Below are 22309 nucleotides of genomic sequence, written 5' to 3'. Positions count from 1 at the left end.
ACTTTGACAGCCCTAGTTTGCATCGCAGTCAGTACAGATTACATGGCGCACAAATGATGCGCCAAAAGCAAGAGTGGCGTTCTTATTTCATGTGAAATGACTTGCAATTACCGTGTCATTCATACGGCATTTAATGCGGCCTGGTTGATTTAACAGATGTGTAACTGTATGTCTACCGGGGTATGACAAAAGAGGTCAAATTATCCAGAAATTCACAAGAAAATAAGCAAAAACTAGATGAATGTCTGACAAAATACACACAATTTTGTGTAGCGCACATACATTTTCTGCTTTCCTATCTTTTTAATCATTTTACGACCCTTCAGATCTGTCTTGGCGGCCCTGATTTAAAGTGACATCGTCAGTTGTAATATTGAGCAACGACGATTAGATAACCAAATATGTGTAGAGTTTCAAAAACTGCCTTTAATTTGTCTCAAAAATCTTTTATATCTCAAAGTTTTTTGTCATTTTATATGCACTTAGAAAAGTGCTTTAAAAGCAACTTTATAACCATATTGTGTGAATTTTCTGTTTCATTTTACTTCTTAGGATTAAACGGACGGATCAAAGACAATTAATACCAGGCCTGACCGAGCAACATTGTTTAATATCTTAAATATTGAAGATGATTACATTTCTATGAATTCAATATAGTGCGCTCTTCTGTCTGTGTTGTACTTTCCGTCCCCGGTACTGAAAACCAATTGGGTTTTTGTGATTTTAACAGTGAGACTAAAGCAGACTTAAACAGAGTCAGCGTGAAGTTCCCACTCTCTCACCATTCTGCTGACAAAAGAGAATATCTGCTAATGCCTTTTTCCCCCCACAGTCCTCTAATCTATTGTAGAATGTAATCTAGGGATGTGTGTTGAAACAGATCAATTTGGCTGAGAGATTTCACCTTCCGATAGGATCCAATAGACTGTGTGGACTCTGAGCTGCATTTTAATGCGAGTCCGTTTTGACTGCCGACGGTTGCGCTCGCCGCGGTAGCTTGGTTCACGAGCAGGAGGTAATCATCCAAATAATGGATTTCCTAAGGCAAAGAGCGACTTCAAGAGATCTGTATGCTTTAAGTCTATCTAGAGTCCATCTTTTTTCCACATGATAGCCCCTCTGTGTTCACCATCTTATCAGAATCCACCTTTTACAAATGATTTAAACGATGGGAGAGCTTGAAGGAGGGATAAAAAGGAAAAGAGAGGAGAGAAAAACAAACAAACAATAGAATAAACCTGTTTGTGTACATATACTGTTATAATTCTTTAAAAAAAAGCTCTGGGGGAGATAAGAAAAATACTATTTTACATAAATGTATGGATTGAAATTACAGCTATTTCATGTCTGCTCACTTCAAAAGGACAGTCGGCAAAATTCTTATTTACTTTACTGACATCATTTGGTTCAGTGTGGTCACTCCTTAGCCTCAGAATTTACACTGTGATTTTCATAAATACTCCTGATATACAATAAATATTCCTAAATGTCAATATACAGCACTGCCATCAGTTTTTGCATGGATGACCCAAAAAAACTGCGGATGTCTAGAAGATCAGTGGCTGGTATGGAAGCCCATTTACGCCAAAAAAAAAAAAAAAGAATAAAAATATTAAGAATGAAACGTTGAGGAATACAAATGACTAAAGTAAAAATATCCATAATACGCTGTAATTATGAGATACTAAGTGATATGACCAAGAGTCTACCACCATGCTTGCCAGAATTCTAACATGCTCAGGACAATGTTAACATCCTAATGTTTAGCTAGATTGTATATAATAAGTGGACGCAGTCACCGTGACGTCACCCATTGGTTTGTAGACTGCCGTTTTGAAGCCTCGAGTTCAGCATTTTGGCTGTTGCCATCTTGGATTTTTTTGCAACCAGAAGTGATACGTGAGGGTGGAGCTAAGTACAACCCAACGCTGAGTAAGACATTTTTAGGCGACCAAAAAGTTACAATTAACTTTGACGAACTGAAAACACACTGTGAAAGGGTTAAAGTTCTACTGGTTTGGCATCTTAGTTTTGCATGTTAGCATGCTAACATTTGCTAATAAACAAGCATTTGTTTTTCTCTTTCCTCTGGTGGAAGTGGGTTTCCATAGACTTGCTATATAGAACATAAACAGTAACGTAATTATAAGACCAACCTGTGCAGCAATATACAAATCATGTCTGTCTTCATTCAAGGTGCCACCACTAACAAGATTTCTTTTGGACATACAATTTCTTTACCGTATTTTCTGCTTTCCTCCATTGCTACTGTGACTTCCCTACATGTCCACCAGCCTCCCTCTGATCGCCACAATCAAGCTCACTAATAGAAATGCCAACGAGAAATGGTGCAGACCCCCAAATGGCCTGAAGATAAGTGAAAAGAGAGGACGATAAAGACTGAGAAAGTCAGCGAAAGTCGGCCGTACAGTAGAGAGGTCGGCACCGAGTCTCCGTGGGCTTCCGCAGGAGGATATGAGGAAGGTGAAGAGCCGCTCTGATCATGTTTAATTCCTGTTTTTATTGGCCCTGCCACTGAACGAAGCCTTTGTTACACACAGGCTGAGAATCATCACATGGGGAGAGAAAGGCTGTGCACACAACAGACAGGGACAGTAAATGAGAAATACTACAAGAGAGGCTCAGCTGCAACCACTCTCTCCACATCTCCACCTCCCTCCATCCTCCTCTCTGTTTACTACTACTACTGGAGAAGCTATTTAAAGAAACGTTTCACATTCAAACCAGCAGTTTGAAGTTTTTGGTTTGATTCAAATTTGGAAAAGTTTACAAAATTGGTGCTTTTCCTGCAACAGTGAGACAAGTGTCTGTCTTGAAAAAAGTCTATTTTCTACAAGTCTCAAGTACTTTACATTACCGTTGAGCATTTTCCAAAGCATATCACTGCTTTTGGAACTGTCAATTAGTTTTCAGTACTTCCCGAGTAGCCACAGGTTTTGCATGTTGTATAAAAAATCAACTTGTAGAGATCTGAAACTTAAGATACATGTTTGTATTGTCAAAGGGACACCATGGTAACGCTTCTTTTCAAATCAATCACTTGCAGCACCACACAATGATAACTTATGAGCAGACATAATGTTCAATGTGACGACTCACAGTATCTCTCTCAGGTCACTTTCAAGACTCTGGGAATTGATTTTAGAGGCGTGAATGCAAACCAGTGGCCGCCTGGAACACAGGAAAATCAGAAATACGCGTTTGAAATTGGTCGGGACGGCGTTATCAGCTGTAACCGCCGTATGAGTGCAATGCAAAATAGTGGCCGTGAGCTTGCCAGTGGGGCACGATTGCGTGCACGAATATGCACTAAAAGGCATGCCTGGCCGGCCCGGCGATGTCAACAAAGCACAGAGAAACTTGGATTACAACAGAGGGAGAGCGACTTCATTCTCTGCTCAGGTAGACATCACTACTCTATATCTTTACATAGGATATCGTAGAGAGCACCTTTAATTGGTGCTGAAGAAGATCATGTGATGCGGTCAAAAGCTCCAGAACAGTTATAAACATGTGATCCAAGGTCAAGTATAAACTTTGAAACTAATTTTTTTTCTATATTTTTGCACGTCTTTCGGATGCACTGTGTAAGGTGTTTCTGTTTTTTTGTCCACTCACAGTAAACATTAAAGCTTCCTCTCCTTTCCCACACACCGTGGTTATCTCTCCCTCCTCACCAGTCTGGTCACGACTCTCCCCTCCCTCTCATCCCGCCTTGGGCTCACATTGTGTATTCATTACCATTAAAGAGTCCCTGGCTTGTCTCGCCATTAGGCCGCATTACTGCACTCCGCGCGTTCTGACATTGGTCACGCTCTGATCGGTAATCTGGTCGGCGCTGATGCAGGATTTCCTTCGCGGGGGGCTCTCTTCCACTTGCCTGAGAGGTACACAGACACACTAAACCACACACACACAGACTTAGACTTCATTCTAGTGGATGTCTACGCTTCATAGAGATGCGTCCGGAACCAATGGCTGCTGCTTCTGATGACTTGCCCACCGTGGCTGAGACCAATCGGAGCAGACTAGATTTGCTCTCAATTCTGTGCTGGGTGATTGGGGAGGGCATGGGGGAAACACAGTGATGAATGTAGAATTGAGGTGCGATGAGGAGGGAAGAGTACAAACAAACAACTCGAGCAAGTTGTCATCAGTGGCTGTGCCTCTCTATAGATTTGATAAACAAGGCCTGCATTCTGGTTTTGAGCCCCGGAGATGAAGTCCATCCTTCACATGGTGAGGCTGCATCACTTTGACCTCCCAAGACTAAGAAAAGCAACAGAAGACCCTGGAACCAACGCATTCTCACTTCCAACTTGTCAAATACCGCCGCTTGGTTAGCGCCCCTTGGCATCGGAGACCCCTCTTGCGTTACTTCTGGACTCGTCAGGGACGGTGTGTCAATATACGCTCGTTACATGCATAGTGTCCTTTCAAAATAAACTTGCGTTTTCACAGGACGTTAAGTTGAGGCAACAAAACCACTTAGTTAGGGTTAGGAAACGGTCGTGGTTGACGTTAACTTCACTGACTAGCGACTCACGTGACTTTCGGGGACTGACGATAGCGACGAGTGATGTGAAAAAATAACTCTTTTTAGTTTCACACGGGACACGAACAGCGGTCTCCTGGTTGAAAGTCTTGTGTTTGCTTGACCCATCCACGTCCCCCGAACGTACCCTCGCGCAATTAATAGTACGTCACTTGCTCCAATCGTTGAATAACGCTGCAGGAGGGTTTACATTGGAGTTTGAGATTGGCTGGAACCATCAAATGTTTGGCCTTCATGCTCGAAAAATGACTTCAACATTTCAGCTCTAGATGGAATCATTGCACACCAGGAGGCTCATAACAGTATATCTTCAGCAGTTCATGTTTATCAAATAATAAGTGCAGCTCTCCGACCAACGCCACAGGCTCCGTTAGGTTCAGCTCGAAGCTACTCAACTACTTGACCGATTTTTGATTTGGGATTTATCAGCACCTGGGAGGTTCTTGTGAAACCTGTGCGTGGAGCAACTCTTGAATTATTTGTTAAAGTAATAAGATATCACAGAAAGAAAAAGAAGAAGGGCGACAAAGAGGCTAAATACATTCACCTTTTTCTTGCACCTTAACTCCCATTTTTAGTCTAAAAATATAAAGTTGGATTGTTAAAGGGGAACGAAAAGTAACCCAAATGTTGATTTATTTGTCACGTAACTTCCGTACTAACCCAAACCACAGTCTTTTCCTAAACCTAACCAAGCTATTTCCTGTGAATAAAGAAGTTTATTTTGAAAAGATTGTATGCAGCGGTGCATGACCGGAAAAAAAGGAATAACTTTTCATGAGATACCATACAAACCGTTGTACGAGGATACGTTTAAGTGAGCCAGAATAATGCCGAGTTTCTTACACTGTGCTGTCAATAAATGGAAACAAATGCTGATATTTTTCAAAGCCTATACTGTAGATTCTCCTCACTACACACAGCAACATTTCATTGTGACAAATACATGACTTAAATGTAATGACTTCCATTCAAACCCTCCTAAAGCATCTGGTGCATGTGACATATTCTCCACTCTATTCTACTTTTTTACAACGAAAAATGCTTTTCGCCGTAAACCGATCTCTTTGTGGCTCACCTCCTTCTGCCGACGTATTCATTGTCCAATAGCAGTTCCCTTTCATCACCCGCTTTACACTGTATTGCGACTAGATGTTGCGCACCGATTCATTATGAGGGCTATGAGCTGACATTTCCCCTCCAGAATGGATCATTTATTTGGAGCACCTTGATGGCGGCGGCAGCAGCAGCCGTTAAAACCGGCGAGCCAATTCACAGACGGGGAGCAAGTTATTGTGACAGCCAGCCGCTTAATTGTTCATTTGAGGTAATCACCCGACAAGTCAGAGCAATTTCGAGCACAATGCCAGAGACTAATGGAGGCGGACGTGCTCGCTTGATGAGATCAGAATCGCGGGGCCGCGAGCCTGCCGAGTGCCGGGGGCCCCTAAGAGGGCATCTTCCTTGATACTCGGGATATTATCTGCACCTCGGTGGTACGGCTGAGTACTCACTGGGGGGGTGTTAGCAGAGAAAGCGTATAGGATAGTGATAATATTAGCTCAAAACAGAAGGGGAGGAAAAAAATGGAGAAGCATAGTGTTCTTTTATCTCGGAGGAAAATCCACTCAGAGCTGAATAATGTCGACTGCCGCCCAATTGAGGCTGAAAATGTATCTTTCGCACCCCAATCAAGATGCTTTGTGGGGCTGCCAGCACGAGATGCATACCTCCCTCTTTAGCATGCAGGGAGACGCTGCTCCCCTCTCACTGTTTGTGTGTGTGTTTGGGGGGTTGGAGTGCATTTGATGGATGACCGTGGGCGATCTCGGTTTAATTGTGATGTCAGTGCGTGTCTGTGGCAAACCCCCCCGGCGGCGAGCGGTGACGGACAGGAGTGCGTCTCTAGTGTACGGGAGGAGACCGCAGAGGTGACGTGATGTTGTCGGTGGGATTTTTTTTAACTCTCGGGGGACGAGTTCGAGGAGTTTGTCGGGGCTATCGGCTGATCGCGGAGTGGACATGTGTCGGATTTGCTCAAGCGGAGGTGTCAAGACGCCGACTGCCTCCTTGGTGTGTGTTTTTGGTGTCTTCCAGCACCTGGAAACTCATGATATTCACCTCGAGTGTCATTATCTTACAGTGCCAAACCTCAGTAAACAGCCAAAAAGCACCCCAGAATATTTGAACACTGTCTGCACTATTTTGCTTTGGATCTGACTGACGGACAAGCCAAAGCCTCCACACTCAACACTTTTCAATTATTACCAAATATTACTGCTACTTCCCCATCGTACAGCTAATCTGACACATATCCTGGATGCATAATTTGCTTTATGAGTCATGCATGGAGACTTGGAGAGCACCTGCGGTTCCGCGAGGCGGTCAGAGGGTGGTGCTGTTGGACCCTGAACTTCCCACCGTTCCTCAGAAGCAAATTGATAATGCATATTGCATTACATTCAGACAGGATTTAACTGTGAGTCAAACAGAGGCATGTGGGGAAATCATTATTTACTCTGAGGCTTATTGGGTAGGAAACATTGTATAATGCAAGGAAATATTCGCAAATCTGCTCATGGAGGTGAGGCTGTAGCTACTTGTTACGTCTGATGTGTTTATGTTTGTTTGCAAATCTCAACTTCCCAGATTCTGAAACCTAATCGTGTTACAGGACGCGCTGAAATCTGTCTAATAAAATGGTGCCATATTCCATCGAGTGCGTCTCCTCCCTTCTTTGCTATTCTGCTCAGGTTTTGGAAATCCAGGAGTCATGTTGTTTGTAAGAGAGTGAGAGTCAGTCAGTCTGTCTCGGGAGCCAGAGTTTTTCAGTGAACATAGTGTGGAGTTCTTCAGGGGGAATATGTAATAAGGAACATCGCTGCAGCTCCTCTCGCTTTCTGGGGACTAAGTTGTTTCTAGACGCTCAAGATAAACAGGCGGGCTGACTGGACTGGACGGAAATAGAGCTGACCAACTGTGCTCATCCTGTGCCAATTTAAGATTATGAGCATGAAAAACAGCAGACGACGCCAGATGTGGAGGGGAGAGGCGTCTTTGATTCTTGCCAAGGATTCATCGAGTCTTTGATGCAAGATGGGTGGAAACACAACACAGGATATTAATGTTGAGTATCCTTGATATATAGCAAAAGTCTTTGATTTATTGTCACGTAACTTCCGTACTTAAGTAATGCCACTTCTGCAGTTATTTTAACCCAGATGTGGACTTATTTATCACTTAACTTCCGTACTTAAGTAACGCCACTTCCGTAGTTATTTTAACCCAAACGTTGATTTATTTGTCACTTAACTTCCGTACTTCAATTACACCACTCCCATAGTTATTTTAACCCAAACGTTGATTTATTTGTCATGTAACTTCCGTACTTAAATTACGCCACTTCTGTAGTTATTTTAACCCAAATGTTGACTTATTTGTCACTTAACTTCCGTACTTAAGTTACGCCACTTCCGTAGTTATTTTAACCTAAACGTTGACTTATTTGTCACTTAACTTCCGTACTTAAGTTACGCCACTTCCATAGTTATTTTAACCCAAACGTTGATTTATTTGTCATGTAACGTCCGTACTTAAATTACGTCACTTCCGGAGTTATTTTAACACAAACGTTGATTTAGTTGTCACTTAACTTCCGTACTTCAATTACACCACTCCCATAGTTATTTTAACCCAAACGTTGATTTATTTGTCATGTAACTTCCGTACTTAAATTACGCCACTTCTGTAGTTATTTTAACCCAAATGTTGACTTATTTGTCACTTAACTTCCGTACTTAAGTTACGCCACTTCCGTAGTTATTTTAACCTAAACGTTGACTTATTTGTCACTTAACTTCCGTACTTAAGTTACGCCACTTCCGTAGTTATTTTAACCTAAACGTTGATTTAGTTGTCACTTAACTTCCGTAATTAAGTAACGCCACTTTCGCAGTTTTTTTAACCCAAACGTTGATTTAGTTGTCATTTAACTTCCGTATTTAAGTAACGCCACTTCTGTAGTTATTTCAACCCAAACGTTGATTTATATGTCATGTAACTATCATACATAAGTAACGCCATATTCCTGTCATCCACTGCCTTTCAGAGAGCTATTCATTTCAAAACACAAGAAGGGCAATGACTCTACTGCCGATGATGCAGCTGCACCTTAGCAGAAGTTTCTATTTCATTCCAATTCAAAGTATTGAATTGCTCCAAAATGGGCCCTAATGTGATTTGTATAAAAAAGGCCAAACATAAGCGGCTGAGATGTGGCGAGAAACGAGGTTAGAGCGCGCCGGCAAAGGTTATTCTCCTGTGAATTGGTTGCCTCGATCCATTTATCGCCACCGCAATCCCCGCGCTGTGACAGAATGAGGTGTTTGAAAATCCCTCGCGAAGGTCTTCTATATGGATTTGTTTTGGTGTGTAGCGACAAAGAGTGTTTACACACAGTTGGTTTGGCTCAAGGTAGTTTCATTTCCCGAATCAATGACTCGTTTTGGAGCTTCACCACAAGGCTAAGGTACCATCGGTCACTGGTGGGGTGTTTTGTTTTTTTTGCACTCGCAGCAACAACTAGGGTGACAAACTGAGCTCCGTGGAAAAAAAGGAAATGACACAGGAAATGTTGGGTCCGAGTCTGACCGGCCAGCCTGATCCCGCTAATGAATTCTGCCTCACAGTGACTGTGCCCGGAGTGGCAGCATGGCACTGGTCACTGAGTGGGCTCAGGGGATGGCGAGGGTGTGAGATGCCATCTGTCGTGCCACCGTGCTCTCCATCTCCCTTTGCTCAAACAGGAGGGGAAAAACAACAATGACAGATCCTGTTAACGTGCTGAGACGACGGTGAAGACCTGCTTCGCTTTTGCTGAGTTTCAGAAGAACCAGTTTGGACATCTGAAAACAATCGGCTCAGATTACAGCCGTCAATTCCACTAAACTTCTTCTCGCGCACGATCAATATGAACTGTTGACATGTAGTGATTTGTAATAATCGCAGGGGCCGCTGGCGATTTTAATTTCGACTCTGTTGTTTGTAAAGCCCTGAGCACAAATTACCTGTTTGTGCATTCTTGCGAAGACGAGAGATCTCCCTAAAAATATGAATCCTGTTAAATCAAGATTTATTTTGTTTCGGGGTAATTCCTTTTTCATCTTCTAAACAAGCAATTTTCACCTTTCTCCTGTCATGATGAATACAACTCATTGTGCATTTCTTACAGTAACTTTTTGAATGTAGTTTTAATGAAAACGTCAACTTTTCTCTTCTGAATCAGAAACCGAAAGATGATCTTAAGGATATACAAATATGTAAACTGCATACGTTTCTATGAATGCATTTTACAAAATGAATGAGGTATTAGAATTAATTACTTGAAGTACTTTTGAACAGATAAAAAATATGCGATTAACTATGGAGAACCGTGCGATTAATCGTGATTAAATATTTTAATTGATCGACAGCCCTAGTTAAAAATAAGTATGTTTGTTACGTAACTTACGTATGCGGTGTTAATTAATAATTTTCGTAACAAAAGTTTGCTAAAATACATTGACTTTTGGTTTCACGCGGGACACAAACCGCTCCCGTCATAATTACTACGGCCACAAGAGGTCGGCATCGTCTTCTTGTGTTCGTATCGGTGTGACTAGACGATAACGGCCTTCTGAGCCTACTAGTAGGTGTAGCAGACCCCTTCTGACCCATATCTATGAGGCTGATAACCGCTGATAACGCCCATTCAATCGGCTGATTGAAACGTGTGGCACAACGCACCCAAATCTCCCTTTAAGGTACATTTTGAACAAATTAAAAATGTGTGATTCATTTGCGATTAATAAAGCTTTATATTAAACAATATATACACGTAGGACTTCATCACATTTGGTAGTTGAGACTTCTCTCGAAATAATTGATTCAAACAAGGCAGAACAGTCCGTCGATGCTGCTCTGCACGCCTCAAAGAAAATTCCCAAAACAGATGGATCCAGTGTGACTTCCTACTGTCAGACAGAGTCCATCATTAACAGCTAACATCACAAAGTCTCCGTATTGACAGGATGACAAAGCTTATTTTGCAGTTTTATCTCCTAACAGCCATTTTCTTGGGTTTTTTTTCGGGTAAGTGTGTGGATCCAGGCAGGTTCTGAATCTTGCCAATTACTGTAAAACGGAGAGGGGAGCATTTAGCATTCCTCAATAACACTCGCAGAATACAATGTGCCTGAAGATAAATACAAGAAAATAGGTCTTATCCTTCATCATTAAACTTTAATCACACAATTATTAACTCTACTCCCTGGGTTTAAATTAATGAGAAAACTCTCTTTCCCTTTACTGTTTCTTTTCATGCTGTTACTGTACATTTCAAACAGCTCTGTGTGTGTGAAATCTGATCTTTGCTGCTCATTTCTCCACAAGCTTTGCATCGCACAAGAAAAAAAAAAAAGACAAGCGTTTCCGCCTTTTGCTGGGGAATTGAAGCTTATTGTGTCCAATGCAGCAATCCAATTATGAAGCAGGGCTCGGTTACAAGGTTGCCATGACAGAATCAATGAAAACAATATAGGAGAGTCCCATTTTATACACGTTGTTCCCCGAGAAAAGGGCCAAAGACCTTACTTTAACGGAAAATGTCAGCATTCCAGAGCGAGTCGACAACAATGCTGCGAGAGGGGACTCAAAATGAAGCTAACAACTGAATGATTTGCAGAGTTAAAGAAGCAAGAACGAAGTAAAGTAGTAGAGTTCAAGCTGTGGGAAAGTTCTCCGACAACTGCGAGTGATAACACATCGATCAATTCTTCAGCTTTTAAATGCCCACACGTTGATCGTAATGCACAAACGCGCAATCAATTCCACTCATTTCGCCGCCCTACTTCGCTAATTACCAGAGAAATCCACATTTCTGTTCCGCGTCATGGAGCAGGAAGCAGCCTTTGAACTACTTGTAAGTGTTGCCGAACTTGGCTGCATTTCAGACTAGTGTGGAGGAGGATGAAGGCTCGCTTCCTTGCCTCTTTCAGCGAGAGCGCAAAGGCCCCGCAACACTCTCAACCCACATCTGTAGAGGGAGACGAGGGGAGAGGGAAGCGAGGCCGAAGCGAGCCGCCCACACGCCGATCGGAGATGGCAGAGGGGGCACCAGACACGCTACTCCAAAGCGTTTGTGGGGGCTATTTGTTTCACAATCAGATGCTATTTTCAGAGGGATGGAAACACACAATTTGTAGAGTTTACATCTGTTTGTTTTGTGTCCTTCCAATGAGGATTATACCTACATTACATTCAACATTATAGCTTTTTTTCTATTCTTTAAAGCTGGAAACTGGTTTTGAAAATCCAATTTCATCCATCAGCTCCGATATAACTATAAAAGTAGAGATGCTTTCAGACTAAACTAGAGTGCCATCAGTGTGATTTGGTGAACATAGAAGGTAGCCAGCCTGGCCTTGGGACCCTGTTTTTTAAAAATGATATAAGTAAATAAGTTAAATCTGCTCATATTAATCACAAATATACCTCAATATGATTGTACGAGGTGAGTTGAACAAAAATGTCACATGCATAACCGCTCATTTCAAATGTCATCAGCTGATTGAATGGGCGTTATCACTGCCATTCTAATGCTTCAGACGGCCCAAACTGCACCTACCATGTTGTGAAAGTGAAACTTAACGTTGGGAATTGAAACAAAACAACATATTTAGGTTTTGGCAACAAAACTACTTGGTTAGGTTTAGGAAAATCATAATTTCATAATTACTACGGCCCTTAGAGGTCGGCATTGTCTTCTATTGTATTTGTATCGGTAAACAATCATGTGAATAGATGATAACAGCCTTCTGAACCTACTAGTAGGTGTAACAGGCCCCTTCTAACCCATATCTATGAGACTGATAAGTAAAGGATAATGTACAGCGAGCCGGTCATTGTTACTTAAGAAATCAATAAGAGTCCGAGATCAGAACTGCGCCCATAGCAACGGTCTGTTATACACAGCAACGGTCTGCTTTAAAGAAATAACAGACAGTAGAAGGCCGTGATTGACCAATCAGAATTGAGTATTCAGCGGGTGGTAAAACACACCCAAACTGTTGGCTATCGAGTTGCATTGTGGGTAATGTAGACTCTAGGTTTTGACAAGGAAGACAGAGTGGAATAAAGAATACAAGGCTTTTTGTTCTGCTGCATCGAATTTGATATTTAACTTTAAACAGCTATCATCATAGGAGTGCAATGCTAAATCAGCGGAGTGCTATTTTAATTCAGCAACGTCATACAGAACTGGACAAGACTAACATGATCATCCATCAGGAGATTCTCAGATTCTCCGTTCTCTCAAAGATCAGCACTGACAAGACAGTTTGCAATTATTAAATGACCCAAATTAGTGTTTTAATATTCACTAAAGTTCATCTTTACGTAAAAGCTCGGAGCAGATTTAAATAGCCACCTTGAGTGAAACTACTGATGTTGACTCCGTTGAAATGTTGGACTGAAATTTACAGTTACAAATGCTGGTCAGATCGCTGATTCCATCTTGAACTGGCAGTATGAATCTGAGTGGTGGAAAAAAAGCGTTTGCCCTTCTTTCATCACTACCACTAGGATGCCCTGGAGCAAGGCAGTTATCTCTTATCTGCTCCAATGGAGCTGCTCAGGGGCCAACACATTACTGTGGATTTACTGGGCAGCTTCCAGCAACTTCCAGGTTAAAAAAAAGTGTTCAGGTTTGTGTTCTTTAGGAACAAAAGAACAACTGTGACTGACTGACCATGAGAGAGAGCCCGGTTCTACTGCCCCAACCTTCCTCCTCCTTTCTGCTTCTTATCTCCGAGGAGTGTTTATTGGCGGTAATTAGGCCATTAATCAAGTTAATGGAACATCCCTGAATGGACTAACAGTACTCGCTCCCACAGAGCCGTCTCACTTCGCTCTGGGACGCCCACCCCGAGGGCGAGACTTCCCGGTTCAGGGCCGGGGAAGAGCTGGGCCGGCCCGCCCATCTGTCAAAGCCACTTCCCCCTGACATCCACATATGTGTGCACCGCGGGAAGGTTACGTATCACATGCAACCACTGTCAGCACGGCCTGCTGCACCGCGATAGACTGCCGAAGTGATATCTGCTTTGATGGCAGCATGGCTGGGAAGGTTGTGGCCTTGGCGTGACGCCATGCCGTGGAGCAGACCTGAGGAAAAACTGCTGTCAGACCCGTTTCTTTTTTATGGTTGAGAAAATGGATGGATGGAGGATTTCTTTTATTGAACGCCACTGTTGTGTCCAAATTGAACATACTCTGCACTTTGTGTGGCTGTGTGCAGCAGACGCTGTATCAGCACTGCAGTGTGTTCAAACACAATGACACAAAGACACAAGACGAACTGTAAACTAACTTACAGCTAACGTCTACACGGTCGGTTCATTGATTGGGACAAATAAACAGGGACTGCACCTCATAAAATGTTCATAAGAACCATTATTGTGCAATCATATGCATTTTGGACAACAGAATTAGTTATTGAAATTATGAAATTTGATGCCATGTTTAATGGTAAAAAGAGTCTCCTTCATTTAAGCCACAATCAAGAGGTATGTAATATTCATATATAGAGTTATAAGGCATTTCCAGTTGCACAAATAGCCTTGTATAGTAAACAAAGAGATTGTTACTCCAGATGTAAAGCTTGTTTCTGGGATAAAATATATAATTGTGATTATAAAAATGGGTAGCTCAAATAGGCAATCTGATTGGTTCATAGCCGTGATACAATACCCACACGCTGGAACGCTAGACACTGCGGCATAAATATCCCAAAATGCAATGCCGTAGGGACGACAATGTTCATAACGGACGTTGACGGACATGCATTAACGGTTCAATTTGACTGTAAGTATAAGAATCCACTTTGCTAGGGGTAATATATTTCAAATTAATTCAGACTTTGCTTCTCATAAACCGTCATTTTGGGGACATGAGGTTGACACGAGTTGCCATGGTTACACGTCTCAAACCGGCTAGTGGGCTCTCAGGAAGTGACGACGTAAATTACTGCTCAGTGCGTCCGAAAAGACACATACTGCCGTTTATTCACACAGAAGTATGTTGAATGATAGTACACATATTGAGTATGTAGTGCATAGTATGTGATTTCAGGTGAGAGAGAGTGAATTAGCAACTGAAACTCTGGGAGCGAAGAAACATCCTCGCCACGCCACGCAACACAACTCCACCACCGACAATAAAAGGCAAGCCTAGTACAAGCCTAGTCATCCTACTGACACTGGACAGTTTTTAGTGGTTGAACAATAAATGGCAACATACAATAATACAAATAAAGAGCCAAATTATGAAATCAATATAACGCTAGTCTGTAATGAACAAAGAAATATGCTATCAGCCAGTGTATGTTCCATAGCAACCACCGTTCTCGCAACCGCCTCGGTATGTGCAGGCAGGAGGGCCTATTTACTGTGAATATTATTATTTATTAATAACTAAATATTTAAACTGGAATGTGTCTATAACTTTCACATCGTCATACTTCAAGACGCTTCAGGATGATTTCAGCAGGATTCAAACCTCGGACCTCTTGTGTTATGACGTTCTGCCTAAACACAATGTCTCCAACTAACGAGCTGTTGTGTTGGCGAGTTGTGTGCCTGATTTGCAGCAAATCAATTCCTTCCATCACTTCAGACGTGCTCAATCAACAACACAAGTATTAGAATATAGGAAAAAAACAAAACAGTGTGGCGCCCGTGGTTGTCTCACCAGTGTTCTCCCTCTGGCCATTTTCCTCCCCCGTCTCTGGAGTATTCAATCTTCTGCCCCGCCAGCCTACCGGAGCTCATCCCGGCCTGCCTCCCAAACAAGCCGCGGTGTAATTGCTTGTCAGAGCTGTCTGCGTGCCTGTTTTTCTTCTCGCCCGCCACGCACCTGACAAGAAACACATATTTACACACAAAAATGAAATTACAGGCAATTTGAGAGTCGAGGAGCTTTGGAGGCAGCGCCTGCTATCGAGCTGTCCAAGTCGATGAACCCCTCTCACCTTTGGCTCTATATCAACTTGAAACAAAAAACAAAGGTGGCGAAGGAGAAGAAAACAGAGAAAGAAGAGAAGAAATGCTCTGGGAATTGTGGCTAATTCATGTCACTCTCTCTGCACTATACTCTTCCCTTCACAATTACCTCCTTTTTCATATCAATAGATCACTATATCATCATATTCAGCATGTTACAATAAACCAGCAGGGCCAAAAGAGTAAAGATCCGCCTGTTAACCCTCTTTTACCTGACAAACCCGGTACCGGGTTTAGTAAGGATGGGACCTGGCGGACTCTCCATTTGGCCACTTGAATACCCAAAGAGTTTTCCAAAGTAAAAGTCCCGAGAAGTGTATGATTCAACTTATTCCCATGGTTTAGTGTTATAAAAGTTAACAAAAATCGTAATAAATCCCAATATCGAATCGCAATTCTTGTAGAATCGCATTACATTTATTTTTATTTTATTTCTTTGTTGTTCTTTTTGTGTGTATCTGGGTGTGTTTTTGTTTTGTGTTTTTTTAGTATGTCTTAATTGTAGGTCTTTGTATTGTGTCATTTTATTATGTTGGAAATAAAAATATTGTAAAAGAAAGCAACTGCATTGATGCAAAATGGAATTAATACATCACTACTGTATATTTTCTGTTATAATTACCTACTCTAACTAATTACAGATAAAGTAAATACTAAAAATCAGAGGATAACATCCAACAGCACCAGCTTTCTCATTGAGACCCTTTTTTTATTATATTTATTTAATGGATTCTGAACCCAATTAAGCCGATTATACAAGGACTCTCTTTGACTCTTTTAATTTCTACATGAATGTTTTTATTCAGGCAAGACCTGGGCGCAGGTGTGTTGAAGTGTTAAATTCAACCTGAATCTCCCTCATAAAAAAACACCTTTTTAATATGCAGCATCAAGCAATATTATTAAAACACATGAAAGAAAAATAGTAGGGAAAAATGTCTTACCAGAATCTCTATTTTTCTGCAAGAAAAAAATCTATCTTGCTTAAAAATTGCTAAAAATACCGGCAAGGCTACGATACATAAAATACATGGTAATACATAAAGTATAACACCACAGTGTGCTATGTATGTCTCGTGCCTTTGTCCTTGTGCTCACTGTGCAAAGAGCCTTAGTCCATCTACACAAGTGTTTTCATCTATGTTGACTGATTAGATCTGATCTCAGGACTGCTTGCACTAATTTTGTTGCACCTGTTAGGATCTATCATGACCCCCCTTATCAACACCTGTGTGGGGTGTTCAGGGCCATCAGGAATAAACTGAACATTTGAAGGTCTTTTGATGAAGAACATTATTAAATACATGTAGTTTTTGGAGTTAAGAGACTCAGTCCAGTCAAATTGAATGAACATAACAAATGTAATACATTAAATCCTAAATTAAATAAGATATGGAATAAGAATAGAAAATATATTCTAAATTAAATAAATATTTTTTATGAAATAAAAATGAAATAAAATTATATTCAAAGGTCTTTCATGAAAAACATTATTAAATACATGTACTTTGGGTGTTAAAAAAAATTAAAAAAATGAAATCAAATGAAACAAAAAATAATTATGTAAAAATTAAGTTAAAACAAAATTATAAAAAATGAACATAACAAATGTAATTACATTAAATCATCATTAAATTAGATATACAATTTTAAATTCAAATATAAAATATATTCTGAATAAAATTAAATCAATTTAAAATGTAATTAAATTATACTGAAAGGTCTTTGAAGGTCTATTAAATATATGTAGTTTTGGGAGTTAAGAGACTAAGTTCAATCAAATTAAAAACAAAATGAAATTAAAAAAAATTTAATTATGTAAAAATTAAGTTAAAACAAAACTGTAGAAAAAAAAAATTAACATAATAAATATAATTACATTAAATCATTCATTAAATGGGATATAATATTAAAAATAAATAAAATAATTGGAATTTAAATTTAATTTAATGTAATTTTAAAATTAATTTATTAATTTATTATTATTTTAAATCAAATTCAATTCAAATTTCAATTAAATTTCAATTTACTATCTATTCTATTAAACTACCATGCAGATATGTAACATCTTATAAAAATGGAGGTCATGTTATTTTGTTATAACTTTATTTATTTGCTTTCCAACTGTTATTTTTGTGCCATTTCTTCATACTTTTTTTTCTATTAAACTGTTTCTACCTCTTTGTTCTGTGCCTCTTGTGTGTATCTTAACTTGTTTTATCTTGTCCTGTCTAATCTTATCTATTAATTCTATTGCTTCGTTTATTTGCATACTTGATATTATATTTCCTGCTTATGAATTCCTATCAGCTTTTTTGCTGCGAGCACTTCGTCTTCCCTACAGGCAACAATAAAAGCTCATCATTTTCCTTTTGTCCACAAAGGCTCATCACCTTGTCACAATGAACACACTCTATCCGAATACAACAGCTGGAAACATCTGTAAAACAGCAGCGGCGGCGGCACCTCGGCTACGCGGAGAGAAGAATGGCACTCTGTATGGCACACATGTTTTGTGGGTGTTTACTCCTGAGCCGAATTGTGTTTGACATTTGTTCCAGACAGATCTGTTTGGGCCTGCTGGTATTTTCGGGATGAGGAGTCAACAGAGGCGAGATGCGCGGCGAAGATGTGAGAAGGGTCGTGATGGGGAAGCCTATGATTGATATTCCCATTAGCCACCTGACAAGGTGAGGACAAGGCTCTGATAATGAATTGTGACACATTAATGAGCTCGTCTAGCGCAGACAATACCTGATCAGCCCTCTTACCATTTAACCTTTGATACCAATGAGGGAAATTGCAGGCAAATAAGGGTTTTGTGTCACTCGCAAAGACAGAACTTTAAAAACAGTGCACTAGACAGTTTGTAGCTGCGGCGGATGGAAGTTCGGGGGAAACTGCTTTTAAACTCCAGAGAGTTGGACTTCTGGAGCGCAGAACTTTTTTGTGACTGGTTTTCTTTTCGGTTCTAATTAAGCACAAATATCCTTGGTGGTTTTATATAAAAGTGTCTCCTCAAACACCCGTTTGACCTCGGTTCAGCTCTAGCTGAAGGACATGTTTACACGTCGTATACAACTAAGGTGACTTAATTAGTTTATCCTTCAACGGGAGCAGCAGATGCTTAAATTACAGCGCGACTCCCTTGAGAGAAAAAAAGGACAGAACGTGTGACTGGTTTATAACGGTATTTAGTTGGAAGAAAGACACGATGATCAGACTTCCAGTCCAATGGCAATAAAAACAAAAGTATATTATATAATCTTAGAGTATGGGTACCTAATGTTGTACAATATACATCACAGAAAAAGAATACAGAGGTAGCTATCGAAACCGCACAGGGCCACAGCTGACTTAGTACTTCGCTGTCCATCATGAAAAATGCAAACTTAAAGTGGCAACCATTACAAATTTATTATTTTAACATTATTTATCAGCCATTTATTGGGGTGCAAGGATGCTATGTGTACTGTAGAAGAAATCTAAGAGAGGTTGATAACTAACCCTGTTGCCATGGCAGCAAATTTGAACTTCACACCAAGTACAACGACCCCAATGTCCAGTTCGTTTGATTAGTATGAACACTGTGTACCGTACTTGAGCACGGTTCATCGATCCGTACTCAAGTCCCACTTGAAAAGGTGGTCTTCGAGTACGGATCATGTGTACTCAGGTACTGTTTGTACTCGTGCATGGTACCAATCAATCGTACCTAATATGAAAACACGCTTAATAACCTAACCTACCTTCCACAGCTTCCTGTATAAGGCCAGAAGTATGGACGTTTTTATTGGACTTTATTAGTTGTAATCCACAGAAGACATTCCACAAATGTGTACCATGATCTGCAAATATTTCACAATCCACAAATATGTATTTTTGTATTTGTGTTGTGTAATGTCACATCCACAAAAATAAAGGGCGATTTGCAAATACGCATAACTTACTCTGTAAATACGTATTCTAAGGTTTACACGTAAAGTGATATTTACGCATTTGTGCATCTATTTCTACACGTGGAATGATATTTGCGCATTTGCAGATCGCACGACATTTGTAACTTTCCTCCTGTTTGTTTCCAGAATTTTGTCCGATTGGTACCGCAGCAGATCTGTAGATAATAGTTGTAATCCACAGAAGACAATTCACAAATATGTACCATGATCTGCAAATATTTCACTACCCACAAAACGTATATTTGTATTTGTGTTGTGTAAAGTCACATCCGCAAAAATACAGGGCGATTTGCAAATACAAATACAAACGTGGATGTGACGTTACACAACACAAATACAAAAATACATGATTGTGGATAGTGGAATATTTGGAAATCATGGTACACATTTGCGGAATGTCATTTGTGGATTACAACTAATAAAGTCCAATAAAAACTTCCATAAAGAAGCACACTAAGGAAGAGAACACATATTTGCTATTTGAAGCATCTATAATCAATACTTTTATATCAATTATGGGTCACATGACTACTTGCATGTGACAGGGGTTGATCGTAGTGACAAACCCACGCCTGACTCTGCTGTTTCCTTCAGTTTGATGGAGCGTTTTAGCAGCTTTCAGGTCATTGTTTTGTTTTTCCCGGCCTGCAACTTTACTGTTTCCATTCATCACTCTCGTTTTCGGCAGCTGTTTCCAACTGTACTCTACCGGCCCGTCACCAAAACAGCAGATAAAGTTAGCGACTAGCAGCTGGTGAGCCGGATATTCACAGAAGAAACTAATTTAATTGTCAAGAAGGGATAGAAAGAACTAGAAGCACAATTGATTGCCAATGTGAAGATCACTGGCTATTTTCCCAGTCAATTCTAATGCTACAAGGATTTTAATGCTAGAATATTGATAATGACATAGTTATGATTTTACAGATTTCACGTTATAAATCCTAAGGGAGCTCTGATTTATGTGCAGGTACAGAATCTTGTATTGTATTCTTAGAAAAACTAGCCGTGCATCTGGATGGACGTGCAGAAAAAAATCTATTTTTCTCAGGCTATTTTACAGTAGCTGGTGGATCCACTGTTTTCCTTCCTGCTCAAACAAGTTTGTGCCTGCATGCTGAGGTGAGTGCAATGTTTGTGTGGGTGTATTGATGTCGCCCCACGTCCCTCCCTGTACCGAACCCCCCCCCCCCGCCTCATTGGGACGCTGGCCGCCTAAGACTAATCCCGGGGGAGCTCATTAGAATCAGCGGAGAGGAGAGGGCCCCAGACAGGGTCAGGACAAACTGCACTGCTGAGCTGCATAGTGATGCCTTCCGCTCTGTCTTTATGTCTGTTTGCTTTGGCTGCATGTCAGCTGATCTGAGCGGATGGCAGATGAGAGATTGGCCCGCTCAAGCACTTGACAACCATGTTGAACACCCACATGCTCGCACATGCACAGATAAACACACATATACGCACACATACGAGAGCGACGGACACACTTCCGAATACACACTACCCATCGCACGCTCAAAAATGTGCGTATTGTACTCACATGCTCAAAGTTCTTAAATAGAGTTGTCACCTCCCTGTCACGCTACAGTCAGCAGCTTCCTGTGCGGTGTGTGACAATAAGAGAGCTGCGTGAGCAAGGTCAGAGACGCCGCCGCCCACGAAACTCTCATTAAATGAATCTTAAGTGGAGTCCTGTGTGTGCGTTTTATGCCCATACATCTTTTTTTTAATTCATTCATATATGCTTTTGTGTGTGTGTGAGCATGCTTGACTGCGCAACAGATGTGCGATCTAATAGTCCTGTATTGAAAAAAGCTTATTCAAGTGAAATACTTGAGCTTTTATTAGAGAAATGTACCAAAAGTAAAAGTTCTTAAAGGGTGAATTCAGTATTTTTGAACCTATGTTACCATGTTTTTGTGTCTAACTGACTACTGGGGACAATAATATGTAATATTGGTCCAGTATTGAGGGAGAGCACTGTAGACGACAGCTGCTCACAGGCTGAAAAATAACAAAGTTACCCTTTAATGCAATAAAAAAGCACCCTGTGTTATGCAATTATACTGTATATGGAACTATTTTACACTGTTGAGTAGATTAATGCATCATATTTCATAAGTTCAGTCATATGTCTTAGATGAAAAAGTGTTTTTTTAACATTAAAGCATGTAAACATGAACCTAAAATACAAGTATGCACCTGAAAATGAGCATATGTCCTCTTTAAACATCACATTAAGAGAAGGTCACCCACCCGCTGTACTGCATGGAGGTTGCACGTCATTAGCTGTTGCATTTCTTTCCACCTGGAACTTGGATTTAGTCCCACCTCCTGAAAGAATATGAATGTTTAGGATAAAGGGTGTGGTTTGGGTGGGTTATTGTGATAAAAAAATGTCCACCTGACGATGTGCAGTTCATCACCATTCCCGGATGGTCTTTCGACGCCGCTCCTAAACCGCTCACACTCTTGAGTTATACTGAAATGGATGGGCGAAGGGTGAGAAAGGCCAGAGATGCTGTTATTGCTCCACAAAAGGCCTGTGGACACATAAAGGAGTTTATCATCTGGGTGAGCAGAGAGCAAGCCTGCTAATATCCTGAGGCTATCACAACACTGTCCAATGAAGGCTGATTGACTCCATACATCAAAGGGTGTGTGTGTGTGTGTGCGCA

At 40.8% G+C, this 22309-nt stretch overlaps 1 protein-coding gene across 7 annotated transcripts in view; it reads right to left on the bottom strand.

The window, feature by feature from the left end:
• The window catches only part of LOC141762924 (receptor tyrosine-protein kinase erbB-4-like), a 343760-nt gene that overhangs the window by 25525 nt on the left and 295926 nt on the right, over positions 1 to 22309 (bottom strand). For 2 of the 7 annotated variants that reach the window (XR_012592937.1, XR_012592936.1), the window contains exons 29-30: positions 22036 to 22174; positions 15390 to 15526 (exon numbers count right to left, since the gene is read on the bottom strand). The gene's annotated coding sequence lies outside the window, so the exon portion shown is untranslated. Of the gene's footprint in view, positions 1 to 15361; positions 15527 to 22035; positions 22175 to 22309 lie in introns of those variants that run through there. The other 5 variants (XR_012592939.1, XR_012592938.1, XR_012592935.1 and 2 more) reach the window with 3 other exon arrangements.

The sequence above is a fragment of the Sebastes fasciatus genome, chromosome 24 (genome assembly GCF_043250625.1).
Source record: "Sebastes fasciatus isolate fSebFas1 chromosome 24, fSebFas1.pri, whole genome shotgun sequence".
In the NCBI taxonomy this organism is placed as follows: Eukaryota; Metazoa; Chordata; class Actinopteri; order Perciformes; family Sebastidae; genus Sebastes; species Sebastes fasciatus.
The sequence above is the reverse complement of the archived record's forward strand: the minus strand, read 5'-3'. Positions and strand labels throughout refer to the sequence as shown.